The 23025-nt window shown below is 42.5% G+C and overlaps 1 long non-coding RNA gene across 5 annotated transcripts in view; it reads left to right on the top strand.

Moving 5' to 3' along the window:
* The first annotated feature begins 734 nt into the window (after positions 1–734).
* LOC111962106 (uncharacterized) overlaps positions 735–23025 on the top strand; it is a 41904-nt gene continuing 19613 nt past the window's right edge. For 2 of the 5 annotated variants that reach the window (XR_002877074.2, XR_011479667.1), the window contains exons 1-3: positions 4762–4902; positions 13385–13568; positions 19299–19408. This is a non-coding gene — a long non-coding RNA (uncharacterized lncRNA). Of the gene's footprint in view, positions 1014–2636; positions 2714–4761; positions 4903–7833; positions 8010–13384; positions 13569–19298; positions 19409–23025 lie in introns of those variants that run through there. The other 3 variants (XR_002877076.2, XR_002877077.2, XR_002877075.2) reach the window with 3 other exon arrangements.

Here is a 23025-nt window from a genome sequence, read left to right as displayed (position 1 = left end):
ATCAACAAAGGCTCCCCTACTTTATATACAGATGTGACGCCCAGCTCAGCTCTCATAAAACCTGTAGTACGTCAGTCTTTGAGGCTACTTGTTCTTGTGTGTAGGCTGTAGTCTGTCTGGCTATACCGCCCGCCCGCAGGCCTGCCTGCCTACCTGTCTCCTGGGTCTGAGTTGCCTTGCAGCACGAATGGTTAAATGGGGAAATGTAAACCACCCAACATTTACCCCCTTTCTCTCCCCTTCACCCCTTACCAKCCATTTCGCCCCTCTCCCCTTGCCAGCTGAATTCATTTGATACTTTTTTTGAAAGTCAGTCTTTCTCAGGGATATGCCTACCTAATGACGCAATGACGTCAATGCAGGTCAATAGCACACTGGTGAAGCGGACTGGCGGGCTGAGTCTACCGTGTGGCTGTGGCTGCGTGTGAACTAATTTAGTTGTCTCCCAATACCCGGGAACGAGTCTCCGCGGTAAATCCGTTAGTTTGCCCATGGTATAGCCATTATAAGAAAGATTGCCTATTGATAGGCTATCATTCCCTTCACACTAAACTTCGTTCTTTGACTCAATTGCTGTGAGAGCTGGTTGGACCTGGTCGTCAAACACTGTGAATGGAGCGGGAGATAAGTCGACCTGCATCACAATATCACATGTTGCACGGATCATTCATACTTCCCTGCTCCCTAGTCATTCACATMTATCGCGGTGCGCATCGCATAGCCTATGATGATGATTGAAATTACCCCGATTTTTGGCGGGCTTCTTTCATCAGTTGGTTTTCGCGCTTAACTCGGTGTTCCCGCCCGCGCTCTGTTCCTGAATAAGAACAACACCAAATATGTTCGCCCCAGATAGAGAACTGAAACGAGGCGCACGGCGTGACCCCCTTTCGCCGTCCTGCTCTGGGCTCCGACCTAGAACTCTTTCCCTTTCTTTGTCTCAAAAAGCATCTCATTCAGACGAAGCCCTTTGTAGACTACTCGASCACAACCAGACAAGACTTCTCACACAGGTAAGCGCTTTCTTTTGTACSGGAGGGAATCGTGACTACCCCAGAGGTGCGGAAAGTTGTCTCTTTTAACCCTGGCAATCAGGGTAGCCTACTACACGCAGTTATGATGAGACTTTAGTTCAGCATAACCTTGCAGCATGCTGTTTTATGTAGCCTTTGCACTGATATCCTACATGAACAGATGTTTTAGCCTAGGCTACATAGCCTTATATCTGAGGCATCTGAACACATGCATGTGCAAAAACGTTATTGTTATCGTTTAGGCGATGATAACTAACACTGTGGCTATATGGACAGTGGATATGTTGTTCAGAGTTACTGTGAGTTCTGCACTTTGGGAGAGCTCCGCAATAAACACTGTGAGTCGTAGACAGTGCGGGCTGAGCTAATGCGTAGGCGTATTCACGTGTCGGTGTTCCTCCGCTTAGCCCGCTACTCTGCTGGGATGCCTAGTAACAGAGAGCATGGCACATAGCCTATAGCTGTCCATGGCAGCTCCGCACACGGCGCATAATAGACAAAGCTGTAAAGTTGATTCAGGGGCTAAGAGGTATGCACTTTTTGTAGGCTACGCTACTACACTTTGATAATACGTTCAGGGGGTAGTTGCGTCAGTGAGCACTTGTTGTATATCCCGCTGATGCAAGGCATCCGAATTGCATAGACGGAGTTATTTGACCGTTTAGCTCACCTTAGTAGTTGCGTAGGTCGGTCACAGATTATTTTGTTGACCCCCTTTGCCTTGTAGCGTGTGAAAAAAAGTATTCGAGCAATTATTTAGCTAGACTGTATGCGTGTCCTAAAGGCAAATGAAAAGGATCTATAAGTCTTGTTATGCTGACAAAGAAACAACTAACTTGCAACTGGTCAATATAGGCTATAGGTCTACTCGCTTATATGGACACGCATGAGATAATGAGGAAGACATACGCAGTAAACTATATGGTGCAGGAGCTCCGTTCAACGCAAAGCCTTTGCGCCGCTTAACTTCTCAGACCCATGGTCAGCGTCACCTTGTTGCTAATAACCACMGTCGAGCAGTACGTTACTGCGCCCCGCTTAACTTTTCAGAACCACGGACAGCGCCACTGTGCCGCCATTCTCACATCGGTTTTGACAAAGTGCTTTGTTTGCGCCGTTTGACCTTTTCAGGGCAACGGACAGCGCCACCTTGCACATATCGCCGCGGGCCACGAAGTGCTACCCCTATTAGCTTTTCAGCACCARGGACAGCGTCACCGTGCTAAGGGAGGTGAATTGAAATAGCTTTTAAAACCCATATAGGAACACAAACTGAAAAGTTGAACAACTTGTTAACTAGGCGTCACGTGGCTCCAACTGAAATGAACATTGAGTGTAGATAACTTCAGGAAGATGGCATATGAAATGTCTGGGATAACAATTTTCAACATAGGGCGTTTCCAAGATTTGAAGAAGAATAGCTAGAATAGCTCAACACAAAAAAGTGTGAGCTTACGCTATTTTAGGCAAACGTTTGGCTATACACCTGGGCTGGTGCACTAATAAGATCCTGTAAAAATAGATTTCTATGCAGTATACATCATTCAAAGAGTACAGTTCCTTAAGGGAGGAGCTAGCCTGCATAAATTGTTTTCTTTCTTCAGGGCTTTGTACCATAACTTTGGTGTCAATTGTGTGAGGAGTAGGGGTGGGAGACTGTATTCTTACAGCTGTCTCAGGTAAGAAAAATGCCTGTCTGTGTGTGTGTGTGCTGTGGTCCGTCGTCAGCTGGTTGGTTTGGATAACCAACAAGCAGGACACGTCACGCTGTGTGTTTGGAGGGAGGTGCCCCCACCGTGCATTGTCTGGCATTTGGCGGGTYGCCGGGTCGGGCAGCGCTCAGAGTCAGGGAAACACTGGTTCTTCAAAAACAAATTCTCCAGCTGACATTTTCATTAAACCGAGAGAAAGGTCCATTGAAACTAGCAGAAGTCCATTCTCCAGAGGGGGGATTGGAAGGAGAGGTCTCGGGCTGAGTGTGGCGACATCGTGCGGCGAACTCAGTGCGCTTCACTGATAGACCCGCTCATTGATATTTGTTGCTGGTTCACTGATTGAAAGATTGCAGCTGCAGCAAAGACGGCTGAAAGACAGAGAGATGGAGGGATGGAAGAGATGAGGGAAGTGGGAAGGGGGGAAACTTCAAACAACATTACAGATGGCAATAGAGTACTGTTCAACAGTTTAGAGAACAAAGGAGAACTGTAAGAGTCATTTATTAGTTAGGAATTGCATTTCTATAGCTATCCAAAAGCCCCATCTCACCTCACCCCTCGCCCTTAGTGTCAGGGGCTGTCCTAACTTGCACTCCACAGCGGGGTGAAACCTGCAGCAGCAAGTGGACATACAGTATTGGCTTGTATTATAATAATAATATGTTATAATGATACAAGCCAATACGCGATATAAATAGCATCTACCGCTGCGACAGGCGCAACCCTTTTTTTCATCTGAGATGACTTTTCGAGGATAACCGCCAATCTCTGGGCAGACACACACACACATAAACACACACACACACACAAACACACACACACACACACACACTGGTCTCGTGACTTTCCACGCGGGATGCTGGCAGGACGTCAGGATGAACCCGGGAGAGGAGAGTAAGGGAAGGAATTATAGGGGATGTAGATTGTAGAGAGAGGTGGTGGTGGTGGTGGGGTTGTGTAAGGATACGAGAGAGACTATTTAGAGCGAGAGTGACTATTTATGTCTAGGGTGTGTGTATAGGTTGTATCCGTCGTATTGGTGTGCTTGTGGTTGCGCTGACGATGCAGTGGGTGAGCGAGTCTGGCGCGTGGGTACGGGCAGCGGCGAACAGAGGAGCCAGTTCACGTAGAGATCGCATTGTTATTCTCACTAGCTCGGCTAGAATGTTTGCCTAGAAAATACARGGATGGGACCAAGCCTCAAGACTACAGTTCATACCAATCCAGTAGACGAGAAAAGCGCATGAGAAACAGTGGAGGGGGAGATGGAGAGAAGGAGATTCCAGAATTGTTCATTCATACCAAGGAGCTATATGAGACGCATAGGCTGTTTCCCCTACCATTTTATTCTCCAAACCAAAAGCAGCGTCTTTAYTCGGGCGCTGTAGGCCATATCTGTAAAGTGGGGAGAATCTTAACGTGACGTCAATGCCTAGTAACTGACGCAGCCCCTCACAAAAAAAATACGGCTTTTATTCTCTCTGGTCAGCAAGCTTTTAATTATTCGTTTATTTTGTTGTACAATTTTCTGAAGCAAAAACCACTGGGATAACGTGGGGTTATCCCTATTATGTGAAGGGACCTATTCCATTTCGTATGTAGGCTATTTTGTGAATTGCAAACCAACCAACAGCTGCGTAGTGAATTCTTCAGCGAAAGTTGCATGGAGACACACACGAGCGAGAAGGATTCGAAGAGCTGAGCGAGAGCACGGCGCAGTCAAATGTCGATAATAATAATATATGAAAAGAAGGAGTGAGAGGGATATTAGTGGAGTAAAGTACTGTGCTTTGAGATACGGGGAGGGGGCTCTTGTGCAGAGTTGGAGAGGCAAAATAATGTACATTACATGCACTACACGTAACGTCCCTGAGCGATGCCTTTGTGAGTGTTTTTCCCCCTTACTGCCACCTAAAAATAGCAGCAGGGTTTGATCGTGCGCCAGAAATAGACGGAGGGTATCACTTGTATAAAAAGGAAGGCGACCCTGAGAAAACTTGGACGTGCCATGATTTAGGCTATATTAACCATGGACTGAATATTTGTTCATATCCAATTTCATTTGCCTCTGTTTCTGTAAAACATGTTCATGTATGAATTCTAAATGCATTTGATTTCTCTTTCCCTCGTTTCAGCAAGTGGTCCCTGCTACGGTAAGTGATACTTTGCACGTGCAATGTTTTTTAATTCACTGTAGTTTCTCTGTGTCATTTTTGCATGTTCCGGTGCGTGTCTACTGTCGTGTCTTGTCGTGCTTCCCATCACATTTAGCTCACAGTGTAGTAACAGAAAAATGCCATCATTCTTGGTCTTGACTTGGACACATCGGCATGTTTTTGTAGTTTTTGACAACATTCAAATTAAACCATGCACCTTTCTCTAAAGAAAGGGAATCACCGCAATGGTAAATAAGTGAAAACTCCTTTGTCTGTTGGCGCTGTTGAGTCTCTTTTCACATCTCATTCCTCCCGCAAAAACCATACGCTTGCAAGGGAAAACCCTTCTCTAATGAGCACTAAATGGGCACTAATTTGTCTTTATTTAAAAAAACATTTTTTAAAGAGGAGGCATAAAGACAGGAATGGAGAAGGAGGAGGAAGAAGGGGAGGGGTTGAAGAGGAAGAAAACAAGCACCTAGGAAAGGGGGAGCAGTGTCCCGAAACGTTGCACGTACTTGGGGGAAACCCGGTAGCTGTCCAACAGTAATGGTGCTGAAAATACATCGAGTGGCACTGGGGAGCGTTCCGCGATTCACCAAACCATAGGCAAGCGCGTTTAGAGAGAAAACCAATGTTATTTCAACGAACGATAGCCTGAAAACGTTTGCTCTTTCACGGAGCGTTATCGGAGGCGGAGTCCTTTACCTCAGGGGTAATACCTGAAACTACCGATTTCCCGCCTGCGTCGTTTGAACAGTTTTACCAGATGATGTACAGGCACAGACAGGGAGGCTATAGGCAGATAGACTTGGATTACCCTTCTGCCCACGCCATCCATTTATATCGTCAGTGTATTTGGCTATACCGTATGCTATGATCGATTGTATTTATTTCAATGTAAAACCATCATCTGCAGCATCCCCAGTCATTTTGTTACTTTGCATAAGCAATGTGAAAGTTTTCATACGGCTTAATTAACTACTGCTGGCAAAACCGCCAGTCACCATACGCGTTTCATTGCTGCTTTTCGGATATGCTGCTTTTGAATCGGATATGGATGACTTCATGACAAGTACAATCTCGTTGGGAAGAGATGGGAGGCAGCGCTATTCTCTGCGTGTACAAAACATTAGGAACACCTTCCTAATATTGAGTGGCACCCCCTTTTGACCTCAGAACATCCTAAATTCGTCGGGGCATGGACTCTACAAGGTGMCGAATGCGTTCCACAGGGATGCTGGCCCATGTTGACTAAATTGTTTCCCACAGTTGTGTCATGTTGGCTGGATGTCCTTTGGGTGGTTGACCATTCTTGATACACATGGGAAACTGTTCAGCGTGAAAAACCCAGCGGCGTTGCAATTCTTGACACACTCAAATGCGCCTGGTACCTACTACCATATTCCTTTCAAAGGCACTTGAATATTTTGTCTTGCCAATTAACCTTTTGAATGGCACACATACACAATCCATGTCTCAGTTGTCTCAAGGCTTAAAAATCATTCTTTAACCTGTCTCCTCCCCTTCATCTACACGGCTTGAAGTGGATTTAACAAGTGACATCAATAAGGGATCATAGCTTTCACCTGGATTCACCTGGTCAGACTGTCATGGAAAGAGCAGGTGTTCCTAATGCTTTGTACACTCAGTGTACTTAGTACGATTCCAGTGGTTGTGGGCCATTGACCATCCCGTCTAATTTCTCTCCAGAGTAACTTTGCGTTGTACTGTAGATGTGGTAGAGAAAGCAAGGAGCGGGGGTCTATATTGATGGTTCCACAACAAGATATTGGGCTGCCAAATTTGCAAGGAATCACCCATCCAATTAAGATAGTGTCATCCCTCTGAGCACAGACACCAGTTCAACGTCTAGTTTTGATTTACATTTGGTTGTTGTCAACTAACGTGAATTCAACGTCAAATCAACAAACAATTTCATCATGACATTGGATTTAGGTTCAAAGTTGGGCYAAAAAAAGACGAAATGCCCTTACATTGACGATTTATTGAAAATCCAATTAGTTTTCCACGTTAATTAAACGTCATCACATAGATTGTCTGGGTTGAAATGACGTGGAAACAACGTTGATTCAACCAGTTTTTCCCCAGTGGGATGTCGAGGCAATCAGTGCCAACTTAGTGATAATGTATAAAATAAAGTAAGCGACGACTCGCATGTCAAAATGTCGAATCGAATTCAAACAACGCTTGTATCTGCCTGCAGTTTCGTTCACGCCACACAAGAATCATGCTCACTCACTCATAGCTACAGTCCTCGCACGACTTTTGTCCACAAGCCTATATATAGCATTCTTTTCGCCGCGGGAGAAGAGTTGCAGTACACGACATCCACGTTGTCATGAAAAATAAATCTTCAATGGCTGGCTCGTGTTGTGATAGAGTGTGGAACCATTCACCTGCTATATTACCTCCACCTTTCAAAAACCTCCGCCTTTTAGCCTTCCTTTTTGCCAAACGAAGCACCAGATAGGGCCAGATCTCCTTCCTTCAATAATTAAATGCCGGGCCGTGTAATTTCAGTGGAAACAACACGGATTCTTGAGTCGTGACTGCTAAAGTGAGTAATGCGCGCGTTGGCTGCGTCAGGAGAGGCAGTCACTGTGCAGTGCAGTGCAGACTGAAGGAGGGGAGGGGGGGGGGGGGGGGGGGGGTCGTGACTGACTGTAGAGACGGTCGCAAATGAAAAGACCACCCAATAAAAATCCACAACAGGGCGACAAAATGGGGATTGGGAAACGTTTTTTTTATACATTTGCATTGCTGTCCCCCTGAATACGACTTCGTTCCTTTACCTTGTTTTACTGATCCGGGCACCAACTTGAATACAGGGAGAAGAGTTACAGGGATAGTGGAGTGGAAGGAGGAGACGGAGGGAAAGAGGAGGGGGGGGGGATTGGTTTGGGATAAAAACGAGACACATATTGAGGAGGGAGGATCCAGATATAGATCGTGAACCCGACCTCCTACTCGGTACAGTAACTTGTCTAGTTCCAAGGGGGGACTAGGTATACCGGGACTCTTGTGGTATGTCTCTCTCCAAATTGATGGGGTCTAAAAACACTGAATAAATAACCTCAAGGGTAAGTAGACTTCTACTATTCTGTAACTTTCCCGATTCATCTTAATTAATGAAGTTTATTAAAGATTGTTTCACTATTGGTGTGTGCAGAGTTTGATAATTGGGCTGGGTGACTATTGTTGTCATTGACTTGTTATCACTAACATTCTAGTGTTTTGTTCCGACTACTGCTAATGCTACTATGTGGGTGCCTTTTATTGTCGTTCTGGATTGCATCTATTACAATATATTGCGCTGTATTTCGGAATCTTTGACATGTGGTACTTTGACAACAAGTGTGTTTCGAGACCCCCGTGTCGTCACTACCAGTGGTATACTCCAGTGAACTCTCGCTGGTCATGCAATAGAATCGCWTCAGATGCTTGTCATGTTGTTGTTATCGCGGGGAGGAGGCACCGCGCTTTCCCACGATTGGTTTACATGCGTTCAGGGGGCCGTATTCATATTAGCGTTTCAAAATGGTTCATGTCTAGCCTATATACAGTTGTATTGACATGACYGGTTGTAATGCAGTAAGGATTTAACTAGCGAACCTGTTGTCGTTTATTTTTTCGTCATTTTAAAGTCAATAAAATTCATTGTGATCCGATATGTGTATCTCCCACATGCATAGCCAAGCTGCAATACATGCACAACTCGAGAATCAATCAATCGATATAATAAATCCACCCAAATGTTCTGTGTACATAACCCTATTCGCTCGCATTTATCAAGTCACTTTCGCCAGCMAGAACACAATTTGGTTTCCCTTTTCTTTTCTTTTTTTCAAAAAGGGGGGCCCCTATATGAGCAAGACACCGATTGGTCGATGACGGCTTTTCGTTTGCTCCAATAAGGTCCCTCGCTGCTCTATATTTATTGCTAGCAGATTACTGCTTGCTCCCGCCTTACCCAGACCGCTCGAGCGGCTAGAGCGAGCTAGTTCTCCAGGAGACTTCACGAACGAGGGGAATATATTTTTTTATATATGTATACATATCTATAGAATCATAATAACAACTAAAACAGTGCTGCTTCCGATGCTCGGAGCCTAAATGACCACATTGGCTTAAACATTTGCGCATTTAGACCAAATTATATTCGAAAGAGGGAGTGAGTAGGAAGAACTTCGAGGGGAGGTGGGGGAGAAATTCAACTACCGAGAAGCAATGRGATTTAGGACCACGGACAGCGGTAGAAGGCAGTAGCGTTGGCATTCGTATGTAGCTTCGCTTGGAAACCCTATTTCTCCCCTCGTAGTGTGTGATTGAGTTGGAGACACACAATTGCCTCGGGTTGCCGATGGCTGAATGGACCCAATCCGGGATTGGCGATGGAAGCGGTCTTTCTTGATGTCACTTTCTTAAACCTCATGGACTCTCGACAGGACGTAGAGGCAGAAGCCGATCAGTCCTTCGCGAATCTTTTTGCGGTCTGGGCTTGCTGTACATAACTAACAAGCTGGGAAGCCCTTACCCCAAAAAGCATTTGCGGAGGGCGCATTCGCCGAGTCACATCGCAAGACGTCTTGCAAGCACGCTTCGTGGATTCAAAAAAATCTATTTTTCCTCTTGCTTTTTCACATGATAATTTTTTCTACAATTATTATTCATATTATTTTCATACTTATTTTTATTCTGATTTTACTATTGATATAATTGTTAAGTGCTAATTGTAATTTATTTTGTATGTGTTTGTATCGTTAGGCTTAGGTCCCATTTCTAAACTTTGGTATGCCTCCCAACCCGGGGATACTTAAAAGATTTCTCAGCTCCAGAGTTTCCAAAAATGTTTTGGACTCAACTTGGAGTAATGTGATGCCAATCAGTCCATATAGCGCCCCACCRCCCAAATCCACAAGATCGGTGCATAGTCCCCTCAGCATTACACAGAACGCCCTGCTGATGAATAAATCTGGGACCCAAATGTTACCCTATTCACTATATAGTGTACTATTGTTGCATTATATAGGTAATAGGATACCATTTGAGACGCAGAATAAGTCTAAACAAAGGGACACCCTCGGAATGAACAAGTTGCACGTGGGGAAACAGAGTGATTCCATTCAGATACGGTGGGAGGATAGAAGGGGAGAATGAGGAGGAGGAGGGGTGTGGGAACTTGGACCTCTCTGCCCTGCGTGCACTTGGGAAATACAACATTTATTTAAATGTTCCAATCTCCAAATACTTAAGTGTAGGGGGAATTGAACACACACACACGCACACACACTTCAATATATGAGACATGACCATGCAGCGAGAGCGTGTGAATGTGTGTGAGAGAGAACGAGCCATGCTGTGTGTGCGGCCGTTCTCTAAGACAAGCAGAGGCTGAAATGCTTTATTCAGCCTGCTGTCTCTTTCTCTCTCTTCCTATTTCTTTATCGCTCTTCCTTTCTCTTCCTCTCTCTCTCTCTCTCTCTCTCGCACACGTTTTTCTCCCTAATGTTATGATATAGCCTATTCACCCTCGAGCATCGCCCACCATTACCACTTTCATCAAACTTAAAGCATAGAGCACGTCTTTCTATATTTGGCCCATGTAAGAGAGAGAACAAAGTTGATTGGAAACATCAATTTGATCAGTTGTCGAACTCCGACATATTCCTCGAGTTTGTTTCCAAAAGCAGGGAGTGTCGTTCGTGTCCATCACGCTTGTGCACATAAGTAAAACCATGAAAATAGAACTCCCAGTTTTTGACTTCTTGTCCAGTTCGATAGAATAAAATAGTGCAGTGATGACACAATTAGATTTACACCCGAAAAGCAAAGTTAAAAAGCAGAGCTATACCGGTAGCTTAATTATACTACGTTGCCCTATACTACAGTCAGTAAACASTGGGACTGTGAAGCATTTTGTATTCTTCTGGCTATGAACTTTAGCACTTTTTATTTGAAGTGATACAATGACTATAAAGATGAAGTATCAGCTATGATTTGAGGGAATTTCTATCCATAAAGGCTGAACCGTTTAGAAATTACAGCACTTTTTGTAATAGTCCCCCCATTTCAGGGGACCAAAAGTATTTGGACAAATTCACTTAGGCCTACATGTGTATTAAAGAATTCAAAAGTTTCGTATTTGGTCCAATATTTCTAGCACGCAATGATTACATCAAGCTTGTTACTCTACCWATTTGTAGGATGCATTTGCAGTTTTTTTGGTGTTTCAGATTATTTTGTGCCCAATAGAAATMAATGGTAAATAATGTATTGTGTCATTTTGCAGTCATTTTCATTATAAATAAGAATAMAATATGTTTGTGAACACTATGATGCTACTATGATTACGGATAGTRCCGAATGAATAAAAGTGACTGCAAAATGACACAATACATTATTTACCATTCATTTCTATTAGGCACAAAATAATCTGAAACACAACCAAAACAAACWGCCAATGCATCTAACAAGTGTGTAGAGTCACACGCTTGGTGTAGTTATTGCGTGCTATGAATAAGGGACCAAATACTTAACTTTTTACTACTTTAATACACATATAAGTGAATTTGTCCCAATACTTTTGGTGCCCTAAAATGGGGGGCTATGAAAAAAAGTAATATAATTTCTAAACTGTTCACCCAATATGGATAAAAAAATACCTTCAAATTAAAGCTGACAGTCTACACTGTTTGATTTCAAATACAYACTTTTGGAGTATAGAGCCAAAATAAGAAAACATGCTTCACTGTCCCAATAATTACGGAGAGAACTGTATATTGTCTCTGAGTTTAGGGTATACCCGGCCATTAGCATCAGTGCAACCGTTTCAGGGGCATTTTCATGAATGTTGGAATAGTATTTGCTTCTTTAATTCAAAATATTTGGCTACTAATCCCTACAGTCAGGTGTCTGCTATAGCATTGCAATCCTGGGCATAACTGGTCACTTACGGTGACCGCTGGCGTAAATGTTGGTCACGTGGACATAGTTGCTATTCAAAGTGAGAAAAATCAATCATCAAAAGAATAAATCAAATYTAAACAAACGATTAAAACCACGATGAGGGCCCTGTTATAGGCTGCCCATAGAAATATAACGTATCAATGATTTTGCCAGGAAACTAAATATATATGTGTGTGTGTGTGTGTGTGTGTGTTTTATTGTCCCATACACGATTGTAAAGTGACTGTGGTAAAAATAGTGCGTGCAGTTCGCTTAGGCTAATGAACTCATGGCGGTCTACTTCTCCTCTCGAGGTGAATGACATATCTCCTTGGCTTTATCATTATTGACAAGCATCTCTGACCTATAGCGACATACATACAAACTCAGCTGAAGTTTAGAGTGTAACTTTCCAATATATAAGATGTGGGATTCCCACCCTGTGATTATCTCTGGAGGTCAAAGGTTGTTTTACTATGACAAAAGAAACACATTTGCTAGGTCAATAAATGCGGGTTAACTCAAAATAATGATAAAGACAGCAGTATTGTGTCGTGTAGGGGAGTCCCTACCTGCATAACTTTTAAGCACCATGGACAGTGTCATTTCGCTGCAATGGTCGCACAGTGCACTCCACTTTAGGACCATGGACAGCGTCATATTTTCACCAATCTGACCACGGTCTTGCGTCCCTTCAACTTTTCAGCACCACGGACAGCGTCACGGGCCTTTGTTATTGATCAGCCCGATTTCAGTGGCGTCACACTTTGTTACTCTGCAGCTCAAGTTWGTCAAGTCTCTAAATAATCATCATAAATTAGGATTCATGTCACCTTTTGGCACTCAGGGTTTTTTGMCAGATCGTGAAAATGAGGAGACGGCTGACAATTCACGAATGCTGTAAAAACCCTCAACACCCCGTGACTAAAGAGTACCAAGTAGTCATATACCTATAGTAGAAAGTAGCACACAATGGTTAACACTTGACAGTGGAGACAAAACCACTGTTTTGCATGGTATTGTATGGGTGCTGTAACGTGCATTTCCGATAAGTATAGCCCACCTATTGCGTGTTTTTGTATTTGGACACAACTGCATGCAATAAATGCCAATTCCATAGCCCAAATATAGATGTGTTGTTTTGTAGTTTATTTTGCGTGGTGCAGTATGGATGGACAAAGCCTAGGCCTAACAATGCATACTTGTATTCTCTAACAATTGTTAAAAAGTGTCTCGGAAGAGATTCGAACTAGATGTGGGCAAACAACAAGGCTACGTTTACATGTTTTAAAACCTTTCGAGTCAGTCATTTGAATGAGTGTGATTTGAGGATGTTTCAGTGGGCATCGTTGACGAAGGGCCTTCATTCCCGCGCCGCGTCTTTTCGAAGACTCTGTATTTGTGCGCACGGGATGTCCCTCTTCCACCCAATTATGTTGTACACTTTTAATGGCAATGCTCTATCAATCTTACAGAAATAATGATACCTCTGTCTTTTTGTTTTCTGCAGGTGAGGGAAGAAGTAGGCACGATAACTTGACCGTGAAGGGCTCGAGCGCCATGTGACATCCAGGCCAGAAATGTCGACTCAATTGGGATTTCATCATCTCCGTTGAGAAAGGGAGCCGGCCTATCACCCGTGGACCACTAAAATCAGCACCTCTTGGTRCTTCCTCTCTCGTGTTCAGCGCAAGGTAATTGTTAACCCGAGAGTGTTAATAGAGGCAACTGGAAAGATGACGTCAAACAAAAATCACTTCCCTTTGAAATAGCATTTTTTTGGGTTGGGCATTTTCACCGCTGCGCACGTGAGCAGAAGTTGACCGCCCATTAATTTGGCATCAAGATGGCCAATCATTGRAGTCCTTTGTTAGAAACATACTTTATAGATTTAACAMACGTCAATGCAGCAAAGACAATTGTTTTTGTTGAGGTTTGACCTCTTCCAGTGCATGTGTGAGGGGTAGGCAATATGTGCCTCATTTTACTGGTCTGTAGSCATGTGTAGGCCTATTTATGGTTCCCATATAGGCCTGTCTGACCCTACTTTTTTTTTTTAATTGTGTTTTGGTGGGTAATGTGTGTAAGTACTGTGTTCTAAATCATGGGGAAAAAACAAAAAAAAACTTGTATTCTATATATCTCTCTGTCTACCACACAACGTTTATGGGCCYATTGTGTTACATTTTATGCAGTTAGTGAATATCACCGAAAATGAGAATGACATTTATTGAGTAATGAGAAGGAGGGCCAATGAGGGATGCATGAGAGGTGCAGGGTGAAGTTGCTCCGAGACACTGGTCTTGGGTCAGTTTTGCATTTCCCTCACATGCCCTAGATCTTTACCTCGGGGAAACTTCAGTCTCGTAATGATATCTTGGCCCTATACACTTGATTGACATGTATGAACACTGTATTTTTGAAGAGTTTGCTTTGCGATGTTTTTAAGTGTGTTTCTCTGACGGCTTGCACSATTCCATAGCAGTGTAGTATGTCTGAACACAAAGATAACGTGAAGGGGAGGAGAGGTGTAGCTATGGGCWTTGTTAAAGAATAGCTAGTCTATAGTGGAGCAACAGTTGCACCAAAATGATAGTTGTGGGTTGGCTCCCAAATACCACCCTATTCCCTATTACATTTGACCAGGGCCCATAGGGCTCTATGGGGAATAYTGCACCATTTGGGATACACAATTTGATAACTGGTTATGATCATAAATCCAGTTTGAAATCTGGTCAAAATGTTGGTCAATCAAGCACTTCTAGAGTCAGACTTATTGACCTGCACGGAGGACTAAATTCAATAGAATACAGTGTAGTTCACCAAATACAGTGCACACGTAGTTATGTGTAAAGGTGTGGAAAATGGTGACCATGCAACTCCCATCTTTGTTCAGAGCGTGACAAGCAGAACTCTTCAATGTTCAGACTTCTTTGGGGAATTCGCTTCATTTTGAACACTTGTCTCCAGATGTTTCCCAGAAAGCAAAACTGTTGTTATGACGTCTTTTATGGTCAGATTCTATGCTGGTTGTAAAATAATTCTGTAAGTGTATTTCTAGCAACCAGAAAAATACGTATTTTTCTGCTTGTATTCTGATTATCTGACTAGATATCAACCAACATATGAAGTCTTTCCCATGAAGCCTTGATTTTGTCATGAAAAGTCTTTACCTGTTTGTAACAGAGACCTGTTTGTCGTAATCTGGTTATATAACGTCTTCTCAACCAAACCAGTTTACAACAAGAAAACAACGTTATCAAGACGTCATGTGTCAAATTATGCCCACTGGGTTTGTTAATTTATGACTACTAAAGTTTAAGTCTCAAAGACTGTGAGTTCGMGGTAAAACCTCTGGGCTCGGCTTATCAAGGTGTGTCCCTCAAAATCTACCGGTTAATAGTGAGATTTGTTTGACTAGTACAGTATTTGTCGTTCAGGATGCATTTTCCTATTGTCTCTGTGAGAGATATGTGAAGTTAGGAAGCAGTATGTGTGGGTTTAGGAAGCAGTCAGGTTAAACAATGCCTTCTTGAGCTTCCTGTTATTACGAAAAGCATGAACCTTTCAAGGATATTTAGAACTATATTGTTGCACTTTCATCTAGGACATAAAGGACCTCTTTCTATATTCAATACAACTGTATAGGTCACAACATCTAGAAATACCTGTTTTTGTCTACCAGATGCCTGATTTGTTAGCCAAAAGGGGTGAGGCGACTGTCTAGCCATCTAAACAGAGATAAGAATGGGGACCTCTCCTCTTGAATGGAAGAACGTCATCACTCAGTTCTGTCGTGACTCGTATCATTACAAAGCTTTTTATTTATTTTTTTCCCTCATTCCAAATGTCTTTGTCTATTTTTAGGGGAAACGTGTTCTGTTCACATGAACATAAGGTATGCATACATACATGTAGGTGCACACGCACGCACGCACGCACGCACGCACAGACACACAGACACACAGACACACACAATGTAGCTGGGCTTTATACACAAAGAACTACACAGCCTCTGTGCTGTGGGCCACACAGATATTTAGTAGAGTCAAAGGCTTTAGGTCCTATTATTTTCTATGTGGTTGTAATTATTGTAGTTTAATACCAGTCTCATTAATGAGAAGAACTCAACCCTTGTAAGATGATAGTCACTTGTGTCCATTTATTTGTAAAGGATGTTGTATTGTGTGTGTGTGTGTGTAGGGGAGGTGTTCAGAGGCCTATTAATGTCTAMCAAGTGAATGCCTTTTTTCAGGAGATGGTTACATATTGCATACTTGTGAAGCCAGTCAGCGTTTGAATGGAATGGACCACGTTTGGACAGGAGAGAACAGTGGGGATTCCTCTTAACWCATGATGGAGACTTGTTAACTTCTCAGTTAAGCTATAGTTAAAGTTCCCTTGAATACAGAAGAGCACAGTGGGTTAGAGACTGGACAGGAGGTTATTCTACCTCTGAACAGGTACAATCAACAGGTAGTAACAAGACAAKATTTTCCTCAAACTAGTTTACTTTCGTAGCCGCAGGACACTGAATGGACATCCATCTACTCATTGATTGTGATTTGGCCAAGGCTTCAAGACGTGATTTTTTTTTTAATGTCCAGATTAGTTAATAACCCATCTCGGTTGACTTGAGTGGTGTTGAACCTCAAATAGTTCCTCACTTCCTCTTTAGGCCTTTCTGGATTTATTTCTAGAGATTCTCTCAGTGGGGAGTGGCTGCACCTGAGACAGTCGGTGTCCGTCGTCATGTGGTGCTGAACTTTGGGATGCCGATTCCGTCGCTGTCCGCTCAGGCGGTGCTGAATCTTTAATATCCCATGTTGGCGTGTCATTTTTGTTGTTGTTGTTGCCATCAGACCTTTTACTTATGCGACTAAGTCACATCAGACCTTGGCCCTATAGACATGCTGAACTTTTAATGATATACGTACTATGACTGGTGATGAGGGCTATCTTCTAGTCAGAACTTTATGCTCCTTTCCATGTCTGGCTTATGCTGAGCTGAGGCAATGGCCTCTCTTTTTTGCAAACTGTTCCTCTTTATGGTCGTGTGTAGGGGTCGTTCACATTCACTGTTAACGTTCATATTCATGTGCATGTTCACACGCTGTTCACTCAGGATTATAGCTAGTGTCATGACGATGTTCATTGTACTGTGCGTGTGTACATTGACACAGTAATGAACCAACACTATTCTGTCATGAGCCTGGTGTTATATCTTACAGGCAGAATTAGAGCTGGCCACAACTTGTTTGTCTTTGTCTTTCTCTGACTCCTCACCCTCTCTTCTCTTACTGTTTTCTCTCACTTTTCTCTACTTTCCCTTCCTCTCTTTTTTGTCTGTCATTTTTCCTCTCTCTCTCTCTCTCTCTCTCTCTCTTCTCTCTCTCTCTCTCTCTCTCTCTCTCTCTCTCTCTCTCTCTTCTCTCTCTCTCTCTCTCTCTCTTCTCGCCGTTTCTTTTCTCCTCGTTCTCTCTCTCTCAATCTCTTTCTGTCTCTCGCTCTTTCTTTTTCAAGTTCATCAGTCGTATGTACAGTCGTGGCCAAAAGTTTTGAGAATGACACAAATATTAATTTTCACAAAGTCTGCTGCCTCAGTTTGTATGATGGCAATTTGCATATACTCCAGAATGTTATGAAGAGTGATCAGATGAATTGCAATTCATTGCAAAGTCCCTATTTGCCATGCAAATGAACTGAATCCCCCCAAAACATTTCCACTGCATTTCAGCCCTGCCACAAAAGGACCAGCTGACATCATGTCAGTTATTCTCTCGTTAAAACAGGTGTGAGTGTTGAGTGGACAAGGCTGGAGATCACTCTGTCATGCTGGTTGAGTTCGAATAACTGACTGGAAGCTTCAAAAGGAGGGTGTGCTTGGAATCTTTGTTCTTCTCTGTCAACATAGTTACCTGCAAGGAAACACGTGCCGTCATCATTGCTTTGGACAAAAAGGGCTTCACAGGCAAGGATATTACTGCCAGTAAGATTGCACCTAAATCAACCATTTATCGGATCATCAAGAACTTCAAGGAGAGGCTTCAGGGCACCCAAGAAAGTCCAGCAAGCGCCAGGACCGTCTCTAAAGTTGATTGAGCTGCGGGATCGGGCACCACCAGTACAGAGTTGCTCAGGAATGGCAGCAGGCAGTGTGGAGTGCATCTGCACACAGTAGGCGAAGACTTTTGGAGGATGACCTGGTGCAAGAAGGGCAGCAAAGAAGCCACTTCTCTCCAGGAAAAACATCAGGGACAGACTGATATTCTGAAAAGGTACAAGGATTGGATTCTGAGGACTGGGGTAAAGTCATTTTCTCTGATGAATCCCCTTTCCGATTGTTTGGGGCATCCGGAAAAAAGTCCTGTGTCATGCCAACAGTAAAGCATCCTGTGACCATTCATGTGTGGGGTTGCTTCTCAGCCAAGGGAGTGGGCTCACTCACAATTTTGCCTAGGAACACAGCCATGAATAAAGAATGGTACCAACACATCCTCCGAGAGCAACTTCTCCCAACCATCCAGGAACAGTTTGGTGACAAACAATGCCTTTTCCAGCATGGAAACCCCACAAATTCTGACAAACTCCAAGCATTGATTATGCAAGAATGGGCTGTCATCAGTCAGGATGTGGCCCAGAAGTTAATTGACAGCATGCCAGGGCGGATTGCAGAGGTCTTGAAAAAGAAGGGTCAACACTGCAAATATTCTCTTTGCATCAACTTCATGTAATTGTCAATAAAAGCCTTTGACACTTATGATGCTTCCGTATCCATAGTAACATCGGACGAAAATATCTAAAGACACTGAAGCAGCAAACTTTGTGGAAATTCAAAATTTGTGTCATTCTCAAAACTTTTGGCCACGACTGTACGGGCTACACATGGTGTACACCGTCCAACGGAATGCTTACATGCAGTTCATTTTCAACAATGCAACAATAATAATAAATAATAAAAGATAAGAATACTAACATAAAGTAAATGGCTCAGTAGAATAGAATAAACATTTTAGCGTAAGTATAATGCAGGAAGACACAATTGTTAGTCCAATATTTACACATGTATCAGGGAAGGGGGGATTGAGGGGCAAGTGTTTAAATTGTGCAGTATTAGCAATAGTAGATAAAGTCTTGTAGCAGCAGTTGTGATGTTTGTGTGTTTAGCAAGAATGGTGTGTGTGTGTGGCGTGAGTGAATGAGTGAGTGTGTGTTAAGGTGAGGAGAACCAGAGCAGGTGGTCAGTCCAGTTCAAGTGTTCAGCAGTCTGATGGCTTGTAGGTAGAAACTGTCTCTGAGCCTGCTGGTATTCTGTCTTCTTTTCTCCCCCTCTCTCCCCTTTCTTTCTCCTTCTCATTCTGTCTCCCATTCTCTCTTTATTTTTCACACTTTCCACCTCTGTCTCTTTTTCTTTCCTAGGTCAGGGCCTTCCTGACTGTGTGACAGAGGGAGTCCTGAGTGACGCCATGAATGACGCTACGATGCCTTACTGCCCCCCCCCCCCCCCACCTCTTCCCGGCTGCTTCTGAGTAAGGTATTGATCACTATAGCCGCACACACATTTCAAAGACTTACAAAAAGTCCCAAATAGATGAAGCACTTTCCCTCAAATGTTGCTGTTCTGAAACGGACAAATAGGAGGGATGTATTTTGCAGAAGGAGCGTTATTTGTACTGTTCCATACCTTGGAACTTAATGTGTCTTAGATGATTCCCCAGTGTAGGTTCCAATCATTTTGCAATGCAACTGTGCTCGCTGCTATCAATGAAAAGATTCCACCCAAAAAAAGATCCCTGTTTCTAGTACTCTTACAATGCAGCACGGCGGCTCGGACTATTACTGTTACACTTGCGGTGTTGGCGAAGCTACTGTGAAAATATAGTTTACCAAGCTACCGTTTACTTCACACTGACAGAAGTTTTAAGAAAAAATATATTTTACTCAACTAAAGTTTCTTTGGAAAAATAGTTCACGACATCCAAACTGCTTGATCATATTTGATCATATTTGATCAAATGATCATATTTGAATCTGAAAGGTCATAGAGTACAAATTGCAAGGACAGATCACTTTGAGGTCATACGTTAACAGTGTGCCTATTAAACACAAAAACTATGTTTCAAGGGAGAATTGGGAAGGTCTGATGCTGAAAAAGAAAGMAAATTCTTGCCTACTTCAGTCCTATTTTCTTTTCTTTTTGCATAAAAAGTAGTGTGTAGTTCCAGTAGTTCGCTACACTGCTACGTGGCAAAAAAGTTATTAACTACTGTAAACAATACCAAAAGTTGAATTTAGTTAATAAACTACCACCAAGCTACTGCAAAATGCAGTTAAATTAGTAGTTCACTACTCCTCCACACTGTACACTTGTCACCTGGTTGAGTGAGTGTGAAAGGACTCAATCATGATCCACTTCCTGTGTGTGCCCAGCCTATACTGAACCTGTGTTCATTTGGCACCAAAGGGAAGACAATAGACTGAAAGATGGGAGGGACTACCTGAGGTGTATTAATTAGTCCTACACCGTAGCAAAACGTTTTGCAACGGAAACATTTTTTGCAATAAAAATAAACATTTTCAACTTAGGTTCCATTTGGCTCCTTGTGAATACACCCTTGGATTGTTCCAAATAGCAAAAGCTCATTTTTGTTTTCTGTCGCAGACAGTTAGGAGCTAAAAGGAATACTTCACGTCGTTTCACATTATCCATGCATATGCTAGGGTGGTTGATAGTTGGTTTAGTGGAAAGTGAGTTCTAGGTCAAACTAAAACACGGGGCACTTTTCTGTACCAGGCTGGCAGCTGCCATACACCCGGCCTTCCCCTCCATCTCTTCCTTTCTCTCTCACGCTCCCTCCCATCTCTGACGGAAGGAGAGGTGCCCGTCGTTGTAAGGCGGTGGTGGAAAATGGGGCAGGCTGAGGGATGACTCAGCCTACTGGAGGGGGAAGGGCGGTACTTTGGGGGGGGGGGGGGGGGGGGGGGGGGGGGGGGGGGGGGGGGGGGGTTAGGGGTTAACTCTAACCCTCTATGGAGCCTCTGACATAGATGGATCTGACACACACACACACACACACACGTGGCACAGAAGTGAACGTCTTGACTTTCACACACACGCGCAGGCTCAGAACAATACATATGCCGTGCATACGCACATTCATTTGTAAGTTCTCAGTTATGACGACGCCCCTCATGTTCGCACACGATGACTCACTCTATCACTCACACACTTTCTCTCTCTTGGACAACACACACACACACACACACACACACACACACACACACACACACACTATGAGGTTCAAAACAGAACGTATTTATCCATTCTGATTTGAGTATAGTTTAAGTATTCATTGCTGCAGAAATACATTTTTAGCAAAACAAATGACTAAATTATATCTAATCTATCGAGTAATATTTCTGAAAAGACGACTGTCTTTAAGAGAGTGCTTAATTGAAAGAATTACATTGTTCTGTCACCTTTTTGGGGGGGAAATTTCACTTCAACATAAACAATGTTAGTTATGAATTTGACCAGTGCAACAGAAGATATTGCCCAAATACTTTGAAAGTATGTTGATTTATACTCTTGGTGTGTATTTTCTTTCGAGTTTGGAATATTATATTTTCATTTTCCAAAACAGAAAGAAAAATACTCATGCCAATTGACTTACTTTTATTACACAAAGGGTTTTGTTGTATTYAAATACAGTTATGTAGCCTCAGTTGAGAATTAATATGTACCACGTCACAGTAAATTGAGACGACAAAATTTGTATGATATGGACTCGTTCAAATCACAAGAAAATGAGCAACTAGCTCTTTCTTGTGCTCTTATAAGGAAATATGTCATAATAAAAAGCGACGTGAAAATAAACACTTATTTATAAAAGGTTTGAYAGCTTTGATTTAAGTACATCATTTCATTGGATACAATAAATGTACAATTGAATCACAGATTAAATCTTTTTCTTTTTCTTTTGCTCAATTGTCAACGGGATCAAATTCAAGACTGACCGTTGAAGCTGAAATTAGAAATATATCTAATATCGATCGAGACAATTGTTCTGACAGAAAATAATACATTGTAGAAGTTTAGAAGGGTATTTAATCATCGTAGTGATTGTTGAAATTGGTTTCCATTGTATTTTTGTGCTCAACCAATATCAAGAGTTTCTCTCTGTATTGCTAGCCTGTATATACAGTATGATAACACAAAGAAATGTGGTCAACCTTGTTGCAGTAATAGTCATGTGCAAAATACTGTAGATACAGCATTATTCAACCTGCAATTAGTCCATAGTTGAAGCTAACAAAGCAAACTGTCCTTTTCCAAAAACTGCATATACCTTTTCTCTCACCCACCAAAAACCATTTTACTTTTTCTGTTTCATTGTGTTTGACAAGTTCTGTTGTAGCCATAGGAAGAATCGATTTACTGGGCAGGTTTGTACACTTGTCCAAACAAGTAGTCTTACTTACTACTGGATTCTGTGTGTGTATTAGGCCTGTACAGTACATATGAAACCTAAAAGATGAATAATTTAGAGTGAGTGTATGTGTCTGTCTGTGAAGGTGGGTCAAAGCAGTATATTGATGCTCTATCATTCCACCACTAAAGAACCAACATRGTTTTGCTCAAACATCAAGTAAACGTCTGTTTCTACAAACCAGCGTGTACAGCGATGCGAATAGATGCAAACACATAAGATGAAAATAGAGGCAAATATAGAAAGGGCAAAACAAAAAGAAAAGCAAGCAAAAGGAGAAACAAATGAGTTGAGGAAGATTTAGATTCAGAGAGGTAAAGAAAGAAAAGACAATTGGATGTAAAGGAATGTTTGTAAAAAAGAAGACAGTTCCTTGGGATCTATTTGAACAATTTGAACCATTCCAAATCATTTATTTGTCTTCGCATTTTTTTTTTMWAAAGGGTTTTTCTATTTTATCCATTGTTAGTCATTGCTGTGCATGCTGGCTTTCTACTGGTTTTCAACTATTTGAACCACTCTCATTAATTAATCAGGTTGTAAAGATAAGATGATTTTATTATCCATGTGGGGACATTTTGGTTGTGGCTCTGTGCATACATGAAAACACAGAATTGTCATTTTGAGTTTGCGTCCCTTTAAAAAGTCCCTGTAACTCGTT

The sequence above is a fragment of the Salvelinus sp. IW2-2015 genome, linkage group LG4q.1:29 (assembly GCF_002910315.2).
Source record: "Salvelinus sp. IW2-2015 linkage group LG4q.1:29, ASM291031v2, whole genome shotgun sequence".
NCBI lineage: Eukaryota > Metazoa > Chordata > Actinopteri > Salmoniformes > Salmonidae > Salvelinus > Salvelinus sp. IW2-2015.
This window is presented reverse-complemented; position numbering and strand designations above follow the sequence as displayed.